Source organism: Excalfactoria chinensis, chromosome 11 (genome assembly GCF_039878825.1).
Source record: "Excalfactoria chinensis isolate bCotChi1 chromosome 11, bCotChi1.hap2, whole genome shotgun sequence".
In the NCBI taxonomy this organism is placed as follows: Eukaryota; Metazoa; Chordata; class Aves; order Galliformes; family Phasianidae; genus Excalfactoria; species Excalfactoria chinensis.
The window spans coordinates 9,735,276-9,751,047 of NC_092835.1; the positions used below are offsets into that span (position 1 = coordinate 9,735,276).

The 15,772-nt window shown below is 36.1% G+C and overlaps 1 long non-coding RNA gene across 1 annotated transcript in view; it reads left to right on the plus strand.

Annotated features, from left to right (window-relative positions):
- The first annotated feature begins 1,858 nt into the window (after positions 1-1,858).
- The window catches only part of LOC140257139 (uncharacterized), a 109,167-nt gene continuing 95,253 nt past the window's right edge, over positions 1,859-15,772 (plus strand). Inside the window, exon 1 of the long non-coding RNA XR_011904974.1 lies at positions 1,859-1,940. This is a non-coding gene — a long non-coding RNA (uncharacterized lncRNA). The remainder of the gene's footprint in view (positions 1,941-15,772) is intronic.

Consider the following 15,772-nt stretch of genomic DNA (forward strand, 5'->3'; position numbering starts at 1 on the left):
TTGGTTTTTCCTGCTGTGAGTTTGCAGTTCTCTTTTCCAAAACTGAAGGATTGCATGTAATTTATTTCACGGGAATGCTTTATGCTTGCAAGAGATGAACAGATGTTTAGAAAACAAAGCAACTAGTCACTAGTTTTGTTACAGCTACACTGGTGATCAATTGTATAAATTTTACAGCATAGCTGTATCAAAATGGATATTTCAGAGGCATTTCAATCAAAAGTGGTGCCATTCTGGGCTTGAAACATAGTCTTAGATTTATTTTTCTAGCAGTGCAATTCTTGAAGATTATACTTCATGCACCATTTTTAGGCATGTCAACATCCCTTACAAAATACAAAGATGAGCGTTATTTCATAGAGGTGGCACAAAGTAATACAATAAAATAGATTTATTTTGTCTTAATTTATTTAAAATGTGCATAGACAGAACTGGGGTAAAATGCGTGAGATGAAATATCTTGTTCATACGAATATACTGGAGGAAGAATGATCAACACTATTCCAACTTCGAAAGGAAAAGTGGAATATGTGGCTTGCTTTTACAGGCAGTAAAGTTCTAGCGATGCATTTCACAATGCTTGCATATAGGTTTAATTTTCTGATGCCCAGAAGCATATATGCAGTGTAGTCTGAGCTGTCCTATAAGCTCTGGGAATACAGGAACTGTTTTAAGACAGGACTTTGTTTCTTTTCCTAGTCACATAGCTGATTTCAAGCAGTACCTTCTGAGGCAAAGTACCACTATGCTAGCGATGATTAAAGGTGAAACTTATTTTTTAATAGTATTCCTTAAGTACAGTTCTGAGTGTAGAGGTGTGCTGCTTCACTGGAACAATACATGGCTAAACAATAAAAGTATGGCATGGTGCTATCCCAAGATTTCTGGCTCCCTTAGGCATTGCTTCAAAAGCAGTATTTAATCTCTGCTTTTTATACGTGAGAATAGTAACTGTTGTTTTTCAGATAAAATATTTTGCTTAGGTTTTGCCAGAGATGCAATGAAAAGCTTCAGTGACCAAAGAAGCAAATATATGCTGTTTTCATATAACAGAGATAAGAGTAGAATTTGGCTTGCTGTTGTCAGCCAGGAGTTCTTGTTGAAGAATGTCATCAGCCTCTAGAGGGTTTATGGATCTCAAGTTAGTTGAATTTGGCTTGACTGCATTAAAAGGGCATTACATGACACAAACTGCATCTGGTTTTTCTACATTCCAGTGTTACAGCAGTCATGTTTCCTTTGCAGTTTGTTGCTTAAAGACTACAGGGGTCACACTGTGTCAGCTGGTGTGTCAGAGTGTGAATAATACTAAAATAAGCATTGGATTAACAGAAAAAATATTGTTACTTGGACTTTGGCAAACATTACCAGAATATCAGATTGTAGTGTATGACTACCTCAAAGCTGGTGAAGTTACAGCTTTTGTGCTATGTCTGCTGCTTTTCCTACATCCGCTCTGTTTCTGAAGACAGAGTTATTGGGGTCACCGTGAGTAAATGCAAAACATTGTAGTGTTATGTCTTGGGGAAAAAAGCGTCAGCTTCAGGAGCCAATGGAATAGAACATAATAGTTTCAGTTGAGATCAGTAAGTTTTTGCTTGGTGTATCTAAGGTGAGCAGGTAATAAGTTTTGTGAATGCAGAAGGCCAGCATACCAAGTGCAACAAACGAGAGCAGTGCCAAAGATGATAATTTGCACCTGTAGGAGAACTGTTTTGTCAGGGCCTGAACTGATGATTGAGCACCTGGTGAAGGGGATGGCTGGCTCCAGAAGCACAGGTGCAAGCAATTCACCCTTGCTTCCCACCTTATTGGGAAGGGTGGTTCACCCCTCCTGGGCTCATTTAAGGGCTAGCCTCTGAAGGGAGAATGATTTGTGGATGAAGACTGCTTCCTGAGAAGGAATGTTTTACAGCCATGTGATACTTCTCACCAGCTAGGTAAGTCAACTTTTTCCTCTATATGATTATTGGTATTTCTAACAGTACTTTGCCTGGTATTGTAAAGAACTTGTCAGAAGTGGTTTTGCTGCTTCCTAGGAAAAACAGCGCTGTACTGAGAGTCAATTCACAAAACCCAACCTGAAGACTGCCAAGGTGTGCATTTAAATATGTGAAATCGCTATAAGAATGTAAAATATAATCTTAAAATGTACTCTTTTAAGTACTGTAAAAGCATATTATAGTGTCCTAAATAATATCTAGTGGCACCAGGATACAATTTCTTTGCTTTCATTTGAGCCAGATACACGTGCAGTTCAGAAAGTTTTTTGGGTTGCTTGTTTTGGTAGTATTTCTTGTATGGAAGCCTTGTGGGATTAAGATGGGCTAAATAAATGTTCTCTAGATGGTCTTTAACTAGCTAATATGAGAGCCAAGTTGTTTGCAAGAGAACTGATACTAGAAAGGTGCTTACAATACATTGGAAGTATCATGTGTTTTCTGTATCTTGCCTTGAGATTAGTTTTCCTCTGCTAACAGAACAGTTACTAGGAAGACAGGCTGAAACCTAATGGAAAAAGCTAACTGTGAGTTTCCATACTGTGGGGGAGGAATATGAAGAGGAAAGTTTAAAGCTATTGCTGTCCATGACTTGATCTTTCTTTGTTTTGTGAAGTGTACTGAGGTGAGGTAATAGCATTGTAAGGTGGTAGCTAAGCCAGAAAAATATACTTTATCAGTTGCATGCTGATGTATAAGCAGAGAAATATTAGGAAATACTAGGCAATAGTATAAGGTCCCACAGGATTTCGTATCATGTACCTTTGATCTTGTTAATTTCTCAAGAGGAATATATCCTTTGGGCCAAATAAACTGCTAGTCCTAGAAAGGTACAGATGCCTGTTGCTGCTAGATATATTAGTTTGCTTCATGAGAGTGAATGAATAGATAATTCTGTCCTCTATGCATGAATTAATCTTTGAGGGAGTAGTATAGATGATTGGTTTTTAACTTGTTAGTATTTAAGAGTTTCACAAGAAGCTTAAGTTTTTCTCTTTTTCCTCTGTATTTTAATGCTCTGAAGTCAAAGCATTCTCAAAAATGAAATCAATTTTGATGTAAATGATTGTTGCATTAGTAACAACATAGCAAATATAATGAACAAAGCAGTCCAAGGACCTTTTAGGAAAGGCAATTTGGTTTCTTGATCTTAACACCTGGAGTAGATAATCATTGCTGTACTGGTTGCAGACTACAGTGCAGAAGCCAAGTGAGCTCTGTTTTGCTTGCATTTTAATCTGGGGTGGAATATAAAAATCATAGCTGGCTATGAACAGCTATTGGCAAAACCTTCTATTAGTGGCAGGTATTGTGTTTTCCTGTTGTGCTTTGACACTCACTGGACTATAGGGACACTCATTTAATGTATTATATAGTGGAAAAAGTAGAACTGCAAAGAGATGTTGACTGCCTAACACACAAATTCTTATGTGTCTTGTGTGCTCCATTTGGTGGTAGCAACTAGGGAAAAAATAGTTAATTTCCCAAGAGAAGGCATAGTGTGCACACTCAGTGACTAAAAAACTAAATACAAAAAGCAAAATAACATGGTGTTACCAATTTTATGTTACAGTCTTGACTGAACTTGGCGTTACACTTGGTGTAATGCAATGTCCAGAATATGTCATTAAAATTCCATTTACTTTTGTACTATAAATAAAATCATGTTTGTTTTTTTTAAATATATATGTTGGAAATAAATGTATATTTTTTTAATTCTATTTTTTTAATTGACTGTTGAGAAGTTTATATAAATACAATGTTCTGTCTTGGCTTTGTGTTTCTAAATCAGTTCCAATACCAGTTGTATTGGTAGGGGGACAGGATTTAAATGTTTTCCATCTCATGCCAGGTATGGAAGCAAAAAGCGTGTTAATGTTTCCATGAGAATAAAGATGTGTACATAAAATCTTCATGCCTTCAGCACTATTTACAGCATGTTAAAAGTCAGACTGAGACTCCTGGAGTTTCCATTCTGCACTTCATTTACATGCAGTGCTTTTAAATGTGAAGGTGAAATCTGCTAAGGCACTACTAGATTTTGGGTTAATTTTGTTTGTTTATCATTTGTGCTTTGTTAAAAAAAAATACTGCTGACATCTGTAGTTTGCCTTTCCCCCTTACAGAACGGACTTTGTTTCTGAGTTATAACTAAATAATATTAGATGTTGCAAAGGGAGAGTGAGTGAGGTTAGACTTCGTTAGACTTTCAGCATCTGTAGCATACAAACTTCAGGGCTATTCCATGCTGTCAATTGGTCAGTCTTTTTTTTGCAGCTGAGTTAGTCTTTTTATTAGTGTTTGCAGAGCATTTATCATGCAGTGTGTGTTGCCATTATTAAATTGCACACAAACAATGAAACTCAAAGCAGAAGTTTTAATCAAAGTTCATTTTGCTGCCTTGTAATGCTGCTCAGTCTTCCAACGCAGCCTAATCTACAGCTGACTTGCCTGTTTTTCTTCACCTGCTTCTGATTCTGATCCAGTATTCCCCTCTGACTTGTTCCTGTTCTTGAATGTTCTAACTCCTCCCAGATATCTCACACAGCTGTTCTCTAGCCCTATTTGTAAGAGTAGCGAGAGCACCTGGTGTCCTTTTGCTTCCATTCTTTTGTTGCCCTTGAGCATGGCATTGTGAGTCAGTTTCTGTGTATGTAGCCTGTGATGTCAGGAAAAATGAAAAAGCAATGATAAGAAACCTTTTTAAGAGGAGCTGGCATCTACACAAGAATAACAGACACGCGAGTATTTCAGTGAAAATAATATAACCCAAGAGGGGAAGTTTTTGGGTGTATACCCTTAGTTTGCAATCCCAGCTTACAAAATAATGGTTCTTTTAGACTAGTTTTACTTAAATTCTAATCCTCACTTAGTATGTTGAGTTTGACCAAGCATTCATGTGTCACTTATGAGTAAGGTCTTAATACTCATTTCTGTTGCATTTTCTTACATGTGTTAAGGTGAAATTGAAGTCTTGTTTTCTATGCTGCTATGTGCCCAGTAACTTGTTTCTAAAAACATGACTATTAAGATGAATGGTGTTTTTTCTGGAATCAAATTATCCAATGAGAAAGGCTCTAAAGAACAACAAAAAAGAAATATTGTGAAATTAATAATATGTTTGAGGCACTTGTCAATAGTGAGCATTTCATTGTGTATGGATGAGTTAACATTTTACTAGCTAATTATAGTCTCGCTTTGCTATTTTGTTTTCTACATTTGATCCTGATTTTTGTACAAAATGAGCTTCTGTAAATCCATGTTAAGGTTACTTGGATGTCTAGCAGCACTTTTATTTTGATATTTATTTTGCATATTTAGCTTTTCTGTGACAGTATCTATGTTCTGGATTGTGCTTTCCTTTGCTCCTTTGAATGCTTGCTGGTTAAAGACAATGTGACTAAAATGATCAACTGTTCTTAGAGCTGTTGTTTCTCTGCCAGTTTATTTTCTGTTTGCAAAGCCATTTACACATGGTTGAATTTGGGACATACTGTACATTTCGTCAGTAAAGCTTTAGCTTTGGCCACTAAAAATTGTACGCGCGTCCTTGAAGTTAATCTTCCTTTGAGTGAACATGCTGATTTCTGAAGTAAAGCAGATTCTTGAATATCAAGAGTGATTATTAGACTGATTTGCACCAGAGACATCCCACCATCCATTAGCAGCCATCCCTACTTGGCTTGAATCTTTTCTTTTTCCATTGTGAGAACAATTTTTTACTATGTGCAGTATGCAAATTATTGTTCTTCAGTATCAAACAGCATCTTACCCTAAACTCTTCAACAAAACAAACATACATAAGCAAATCTTACCTAGCTTGCAGTTTAGCTCCCCTGTCTAACTTTTACGTTAATCCAGTTTACTTATTATAATTTAGCAGCTAAGACTCCACAGCTACCTTATTTTTGTAGGATTCCTTCCAAGACTGTGTGATAATGGAGCAGCTTGTAGTGGTGAGTGACCTTCTCTTGTAGTAATTTCTCCCCCTGGGTACTGAAATTGATTTTCTTCCTCTTGGCATGTGAAGAATCAAAGTGTGCCCCTTGCCCTGGATCTCCCATGAGCATATGGTGGCATCTGAAACAAATAATGTGAATGCTGCTGCTTACAGGTCCTCATTGGAGCTGTATCAGGAAACAGAGAATGTTTTTAGGTAGTTTCCCTCTGCACAGGAATATCATTTAGTTAAGAAACACTGTTTACTGTAGTTTACGTTCTGTTGGATTGTTTTACGGGTGCTTGAGGATATGAGTAATAGTGGAACACATTTTAACTATTAAGTTCAAAGGCAGCATGCGCCGCCAAGGGAGAAAGCACCAAATGGGATCTCTGACCACTACAGTGCTGGTGTGTGTGTTTATCTATACATCTAGTCTTTAACACCAGGCTAAATACGTTGTCTTTGGTTGGATACATGCAGTCCCTTTATGATGCCATTGCATTCAGGTATGTTTGAAACGCTTGAGGAGTTAACTACTGTGAGGGTGTCTGCATGGATGGCAGCCATGTAGCCTGACAGTGACCATCCCCTGGTTAGGCAACTGGTGTCAACCATTCACAATGTTTCTTCAGTATCTGGAGTTCTAGAGCATGCATGCTCAAAACAAGATGCGTGCCTGGAAAGTTTTAGTGCTTAGAAATTCTGATTATAGGAGTGTAGCTTTTGGTATTTTTGAAGAAGAAATGAAACAATGCATTGATAAAATAATCACTTATACTTGTAGCTGTCAAAAGTGCTGAGAATTTACTGAATTAGATAAAATATTATAAGAGAGTACACCAGCATGCCTTGTTGGAGGTTTGCCTTTTGCATATATGAAAGGTGAAGAGAGAGGATAGCAAAAGTCTGATAGTTTAGAAGATGAAAATATTTGTCCTTCATTTAATGGATTTTTTTCAAGTGATTTTAATATGTTAATTTAGACAGTTTTGACAGAAAGAATTGCTACAGAAACCTACAAAGAAAAATGAGAATTGAAATAATTATGTAGCTCGATTGTTGTGCCTGAAACTGCAACATAAGTACTTCAGTCTTTGTCCCCATTTTGTTGGGTTGATGATTTTGTTGGATCAGTAGTGGTAGATCATGGTAGTCAGACTGAAGCATCGTATGAAGGTCTCTAAATAAGCAGAGATTTAAAAAAATAAAATAAAAAAATAGCAACAGCACATTCTGAGAGTGTTTTTGAGTGGAAGAAGGAATTCGATTGTTGAGGCAGAAGTCAAATAAGATCCAGGTTACTGTGTCTTTTAGGACAGCATGCAGAAAGGAGTCTTTCTATGAAAAGGAAATGATTCAAACCCACAGGAGGAATTCACTCAAATCTGCATGTTTACAACTCTTCTTTTCCTTCCTTTCTGCTATGTTGTATTGTCATTTTCCCTGACCTTGTCTTTCATCAGTTCAGTAAATCCTTTTTCCTTGCATGAAGAAAAGCAAGTAGTGAACTTCTGAATGTGTATGTGCAACAGAAACTCGAATACTTCAGTAGTGTTTATGTGTAGAGTTAAGAGAGTGTTGCATCATCCATATGTCCAATGAAAATTAACAGCATTTTGAACTTGCCTGTTGTATTTCTATGGATCTGGAATAATTCATATGATTTTCTTGAACAAAATTATTGAATGCCAATTATGAGTACCTGAATTGACACTGTACTGTTCACAGGATTATGAATATATATATATGGATACTTATTCAGCTTTAATATTTATTGCAGCTAAGTGTATGGCTGCACATGTGTATGTTTGTGTCTGTGTGCTGAGTTGTGGTTCCATCTACTTTGTTTCCTTGCTCTTAGCAGAGCTAACGTAAATGCAGTCAGTGTCTGAAAAATTACTTCTTGGGTAGTGGAATGACTGTGGATGGGGCAACTGATAAGTAATACTGTGCAATCCTCTTTAAAGCATGTGCATTAGAAAAAAAGTAATACACAACAAGCAGCAAACATTTGCTTTAATTCTAATCAGCATAACTGAAAATATGTAAAAGTGAATGGTTGGTCTTTTTAGCACAAGAATAAACAAATGGAATTGCACGTTTCTCCAGTATATAATCTCAGTATTGATTAGAATACAGTTGTTCAGCCAGTATCCCCAAAACATTGAGAAGGAAGACATGAACAGTAATCTTCAGCGATAAATCAGTGAAGTAAAAAAAATGCTATATGCATTTAAGAAATAAAGACATACTAGTCTAGAGAATGAATTATATTAGCAGGCAAAATTCCTGTTAACGGGCAGTTAATGAAAAAGGAAGATGATAGAAGGGAGATGGCAAACTAAATGGGTGAGTAACCTGTGTGTATAAGGTTTCATGATAAACGAATCTAAACAGCAGTCATTAAATATAATTTTAACAAGATCTCAAGAACAATGGTATAAGCAATTGAAGAGGCAACAACCCATAGTGGGGCTGTAACATGTTCTTTCCTTCAGTGATCGTGATAGCACGCTAATTATAATTGTCAGTAACAGCATCCTGTGGTGAGCAGAAGAGTTTCACTGTCATCTTTACATGAATGTATTGTGAAAGGGACGACATAGACAACTCTATAAAGAGAAGTAGAAGAAAGGAGAGAGGAAAAAGTGCTGAGGTAGACAGCAAGTGAGCCTCAGAGAAGAGGATTTCAGGTAAAAGAAGTAACATAACTAAAATTAAGAGCCTTCTTTTCAAAAGGGCCGAAATAATACTGAAAAGAGCATCTGTTTCCTTTTGACACCTTACAAAATTTAAAATAGAATTTTAAGTACTTTTCACTCTTTAATACGAAGCTTCATTTAGTCAGGGCTATTATGTAGCTTCAAAGTACTCAGAGAAAGGAGACTTTTTTATCTGGCAGTTAGGGCTCACACTCTTCCTCCCTCTGTTTCTGTCTTATCACATACCCTCTCTGCTGCTTATTTGTATTCACTTGCTTCCTAATTAGCATCCCGTAAAGTTACACACTTACAGTTTATTTAACCTCAACTCATGATACTATTATCCCTTGCATCAGGGAGGATGATTGTTAGAAGACCTGTTACAGAGTGCACCTTATTACTTGTACATGGCAGATATCAATTACAAGAAAGGTCTAATGGGGCTTTAGTCATGAGAACTCTACAAAATCAAGTTTTAGTGGATGTTTCCATTTATTCCACAGAGCAGAGGGTCATATAAAATAAGGTTTCTGTGATGATTCTTGCCTGAATGTTTTTAAATGAGAAAATTGTATGCTGCAGTCTCTTAAGATTTTGAAGAATATCTTCTGATCTTTAAATTGGGGAGGAAAGGGATTTGATATAAAAGCAAATTCTTAACAGAAGAAACACGATGTTGATTAGCACATATAGTTAAATATATATATTAAACTAACAATAATGTTGGTCAGAAGTAATGTGGGTTAGATAAATTTAACCAGTCATTTTTCTGACATCAGTGTATAAAAAAAAATCAGACCTTCAAACTGAATGAATACACTCTAGATATAAAAAGGAAGGAAAATTTTCCCACATGAAGATGCCATAACTTAATTTCAGGGAAAACTGTGGATGAAGAGATTATTTTATTATTCTGAAAATTAATCAAAGAACTTGAAACTGAAACCAAGTTTTGGCTGTATTTTATATACCTGGAATGGCTTTATATGTCTGATACAGCTTAAGTTATCTGAGCAGTGTTTGATCTGCTTTTTCATCTGGGACATTTAAGGCCTCAAACATATTGTCCATTACAAATGCTTTTATTGCTTGTGGACTTCCTTTATGGTGTGCTTTAAATGTTGAATAGTGACTCCGTTACATATCAATCAGATGTAATGAATCATTATTGAAGTTTCATGAATGCTCCTTTAGAATGCTACCCTGAAACAAATGATCAATACATCTGTGTGGTAAGGGTAATTTTTTACAATGAGAAATGTAACTGACTTTAAAAAGAAAAATAAATATTACTGTTGAGGTAAAGAGATCTTATGTCAGCAGTTACAGATTCATGAAGTCTCTGGCCAGGTCATTTTATTATTATTTTTTTCACCAAAATGAGATGATTGCAGAACATTCTGCAGTTCTATGAAGACTTGTGTACCGAGTAGCTGAAGATGAAACAGTGCCACTGTGGAAAGAGTTATGACAACAGAGAAAACTGAGAGAGATTCTCTCTACTTGTGATCTGCTTGTTCCAGCTTTCTCTGTGGTTTCTGAGATGGATAAACCCCACTTCAAGTGGGAGCAGCTGACCGCTTCCTGTGAGAACTGTCTTTTTAAACTGGAGGCACTGGGGGAAAATAAGAGGAATAAACCATAACATCTTTTAGAAAGAGATAATAGCAATATCTGACATTCTTCAGTTTCATATTTAGTTTTTAAAGTTGATTTTAATGAGTAATAATGAAAAATATCATATAGGCATGCTGTGTACATTACTTACAAGGTTTGTTCTTCTATGAACCTGTTAATTGAGACTCTTGTTTAAAGATGACAACTGTGATACCATTTTTAAAGGGTACAACTTCTGTACTACCAATGAAGATGTTGCACATCGTATAGATTTGAAAAGCTTAAGCTTCTTCTATGTACATAGTAAATGAGACACTAATGTTCTGAGTTTTGGCACATGGAAATCTTCACTGAATTTTAGAGTGAGGAGGAATGTAAGAGAGCAGTAAAAAAGAAATTTTTTTTTTTTTACTCCTTATATACTTAGCAGTATTGGAACCCTTAGCCAGAAGTCATGGTGGAGTACTGTTTTGGTACACTGGGTAATAAGATTGATGATTGTTACTGTAAATTTCAAAGGAGTTATTTGAGATCTTACTTCAGTATGAGACATGAGGCATTTAGCAAACAGATTTTACTGAGATGATACATTGTGACCAGCTAGAAACTTTTTTAAAGCATTAAATCAACCCTACAGGCAAGTGTCAAAGAATTTAAGGCTGAATTGAACATCGAGGTCAATTATCACCTTTATATTTCCTTTATTACCACCTTTATTTCTTCTGCCTGGAGAGCTTTTTCACCCTTTTTTGATTCTTCTGGAACAATCTTAGTAAACAGATGAAAGGGAAATGTTGTGGAGAGAACCTTGCATACAGGACTTGAAGGAAAAGAAATGTTGAGCTTTCCTTATTTGTTGCTGGTGTTTGTTTTTTCTTTAACATATTCAGTTTCTCTCTTCCAATCTAAATATTCTTAATCAGAGTAAATAGTATCCACTAGAAAAAGGCATTCTTTTAGCTGAGGAATGGCTAATTAAAGAAAAGCATTCTGGAGGATTCTGTGCTACTAGTTAGGCAGTTTAAGATGTCAATATAAATAAATGGAAGGTTATGTATTATCCTTTCACCTCAGATTTATGGGATGTAATGTGTAAGTTTTGCATCCTATGTTTTTAAAAGCAGGGTATTTTCATTTTTATTTTTTTGTCTTTTTAACAGTGAAAAAGGGTATGTTAGTATTGCTGTGAAACAGTATAAACAATTGAAGGTGCTTGTTAAGAAGGATTATGAGTTGTACGAGCTGTGGGGAAAAAAAAGCTTACTTCATTTTGGAGGAAAGCTTGGATGGTGACACAAAAAAGTTTTCCCTTGTGGAGTGAACAAAATCCAATGTTTCAATGAGCCCCAATAGGCTTGTGAATTCTTGCCCAATTTCTTCACATCTCACCTTTGTACCTCAAATTTGAAATGAAATTACAAATGTATTTTGTATCTAAATCATGCCTTGTTTTTTTAAAAAGTGTCATTAGCATCTCTGTGTTTGATTGCTCAAAATTTGCTTGAGATTTCGGAGAACTGGTTAACTGGAGCGATTTAAAAAACATTCCACATTGAAAGTTACGACATAAATAATGCTGTGGAAAGTTTCTTGTAAGACATTTCTTGTGTGAAACAGAGGGGGAAATAATGTTTACCAAAAAAACCCAACCCACTTCACACTGAAACCTGTTATCACAGCAAATATATAATTTTGTCTTTTTAACCATTTCCCTAAGACTAACCTTCTTCTAAATGCAGTAGTAACCTTAGGGGAATTATCTCACAAGTTGTTTTCTTTGTGCAAAAATCTCATCTCTATTTAAATGACAGTAACCTATAATTATATATCTGTAAACTCTGTCAACGAAGAACTTAAATAGTATCTTTAGAGTAGACTTAAATTAGCTTTCTTTGCAACCTATTTGTACATCATTTGAACTAAATATCTCAAGCCGAAAATGTAAATGTGTTTTTGTTTTTAGTGTAGAGATGAGGTCAGCAAGTCTGCAACAAATATGATTACTTGGATGGAGGTGACATGATTTACTTAAATCAGGCAATTTGCCCATTAAAGCATTGAAGCCTCAACTCATAAAGAGACTGCTTAGCAGATAAACTATAATGTCTTCTAGCATTTGTTATGTTAGGTGATTTAAAAGAGAATTACACATACTATGAAGGTATTTCTATGCTGACTGGGAAACCCCCCTTTTTTTTTTTTTTTTTTTAATATCAGGAGGTGGCTAGTTTTCATGAATAAAATGGGCTCCTACACGAATGCTTCTGTGTATATATTGTACAATTTACTACATATAGATATGTTTAAGTTTATTAAGCAGATGAATGATTGGGGTGGTTACTTACTTTCAGTCCTCTCCCTCCCTCTTTCAAATTCACATCTTTTCTCCTTTCCTTCTCCCCCGTAGGAAAAGGTTTGGTACTAAAAACCTCAGTACATTGTGTGGGTTCCCCCTGCCCTCAATTAGCAAGGGTTATAAAACTGGTGGAATCTTAAACTGCTGTGTTAGATTCCTTCCAGCATTATGAGCTGAGCTAGAGTCCACACAATAAAACCTGATTGATTAGCAAAGAGTGAAGTTGCAGCAACTGCTGTCTGATCTCATATTTTCTATGCATTTCATGGAATAAAAGTGACTAAAATGGGGAGATTTGGGGTTAAATCTGGGAGACTCTCTGCATGGTCTTAGAGCATGTGTTTGAATTTAATGCAGAAATGTCTTTAGTGGGTTGTATTGTTGTTGTGGTCCAAGCAGCCATTTGTGTTGGAATCTTCAATGCTGTAGACCTTAGGTCTGATCTAGTAAGATGGCTGTATGTTGTGGTATGCAAAGTGAGATGAGATTTATAAAGGATAAATTAATTTTTTGAATTAGCATAGCTTGTAGTTTGCTTACTTCAGAGTCTCTTTTTTCCTGATTATTCCCATATTTTCCCCCTCTACGGACACCTACATTTCAATATATAGGTGCATATTTTCAAATAAAAAAATAGTTGAGACAGTGGATCATGACTTTTTAATTAAAGCTTATAAGAAATTAAAGATGCTAAATGATCGTGGTTTGAACTGCTATTTTACAAACTGCTTTGCATTTTCCTCTGGTGAAGGAACAATAGTTTTTCTTTTTTTAAAGAAGATCAAGGTTGTGGAATTCTAAGATTAAAAATTCTGGTTTACTAAAGATCTGTGAGGGCAAAATTTGTTCGGCCTTCAACTCTAAACCTAAAAGAAATACTTAGAAAAATCTTGATTATACTGTAATTTTCTAGGATCACTTTAGAGCTTCATTTGGACAATCCTATCTTGCAATTGAGAGGTGAAAAAAGATGGAAATTGCAAGTTTCTAGAAATTCACTTCCCTTTCCATGTCAGTGCAGTGTGTCATTCAGAAGGACTGTTAAAATACTCATTTGTTGCACATAGATGGGCCTTGGCCCTAGTCCATGCTGTCTGTGGCTAGAGCTTTGTGTAATGTTAATGTGCATATTCAACGGGAGAAGTGCGGCTTACTGTGGAAGATACCAAGGTGTAGTTGCTGCAGACCTGTTTAAACATCAATGTAAAGAGCAAAGGTTTACATCATCCGCAAAGAGTCTGCAGTGCATTCCTTAAGAAGCCAACCTGTGCCCCAAATAGATGTTTTATGCAAGAGCAGCACTTCCAAAATCGGTGGCTCTGAGCACCACCTTCAAAAACAGGACTGTTGCTTATAGGTCTGGTATCTCCTTTCTGCTGCATTGTATTGCAATTAAGGGATATTTACAGACTGATTGCAGACTTTAATTTTCTTTTCAAAGTAGCGAAAGGGATCTAGTAATTTTATGATTTATAGTTCAGTTGCTTCAGATTAAGCTCATTTTTTAACTCTGAGTGTGGAGGAAAAGAACTGGTTAATGCTGACAAATGGTGAAGCTCTCTCGCTATTAAAGCACTACATATTGTAAGTCCTCGGTACTCAAAATAATTCAAAATAACCTTTTAGATTAAATGGGCACTAAATTCAAAATTTAAATATTTGACTGTCCCTGGAAGTGACAGTATATAAAAACAGTCAAGAGTAACTTTCTAATGTCAGTTATAAAACCATAAAGCTGGAGAAGGAATAAATACAAGGAAAACACTGATTAATCCTCCTGTGTTGCAGTGCCACTTCATACTGTTGTAATGTGGACCCTTTCCTCTGATATTACTCAAGAAATACAAACAAGAAGCATTTATTATCTCTGAAGTAGTGTATGCTGTGGAGTGCTGAATAAGGAAGTGAGGTATTGCAGCTGTTATCTTCTGAACTAACTGCTACTGCGTGTTGCATGACCAGCCCTGGCAGGGTTTTTGTTCCCATGAATGAATAGGCTATAAATCTGTCGTAGCTGACACTAGCAGCACTGCTGGAGAGTGTAAAGGGAAAATTTGCAGAGGAATCTTGTGGTCTTTGCTTGCCTGGAAAATGAGTTCAATAAAATGGAGGTGATCAGTGCTTATTTATAGGCCGAGCTGATACATCCAGCATTGGCTGTCAGAGTTTAAGTTAGTGTTTCCTCATTTATGTTCACTCTGTAAAGCAAAACATGGCACTGTAAAAAGCTTATATAATGCTGTTATACTGTGCTAGTCACTATTGTCGAAAATAGATAAAGCAAAATAAAGGGAGGAAAAGATAAAAGCACAGATAAAATGTACAGGAAGGAAATGGAAGAGGCTGGCAGATGCTGAGGCTCTGAGAAGGGATGTGAAGCTGCCCAGAGTCATCGTGCTTGAACCCTGGGCTGGAGGAGCTTGGCAGTCTCTACTGTGTCATAACAGCACAGCAGAAGCATTTTGAGAACTCTGTAAGGCATGTGGATTTTTGCTTTGTATGTTGAGTTCCCACTAATACAGACCTTGAGGTATGCTGGAAGTGTTTGTTTCGTTTAATGCAGATAGCCAGGCTGAATTATGCATAAAAAATACCTAATGCTTGACCTATTGTGACCCATTCCATTTGCAGGCTCTGTACTGTATTCCATGATTAAGTAACAGGCCTTAGAATTTTATTTGTATACAAAAAAACCCAAACAAAATAGGCAGACGACCCCACAAAACAAAAATAACCACCTAGAGAACAACCCAAGAACCCAAAACACAGTTGAGTGCTTGTTACATCTTTCTAATTCCAAGAAGACCTGGAATGCCCGAGTTATTTCTGAAAAGTTCTTTTTACATGCAGCTCAGATACTACAAATTCCTTGTTTGTCTAACTGTAGATGGAAATGTGATTATCTGGCTCTACCTTACAGTTCAAGAATTAGTGCCTGTATTTTGTTAGCAAGGATCTTGTCTTCTTTCTTTGAAGGCTGAGTAGCAAGATATGAAATGCTTGCAAAATAATTGTTGGTTCATTAAAGCAAATGGTTTTCTTTTCATTAAATTAATAGTGCTTAGATTTGTGTCCTCTCTGAATCATGAGTCTGGGTTATCCTTTATCTTGCTATGCAGTTCTTGTTAATGGTAATTTTCCCTAAAAATAATTT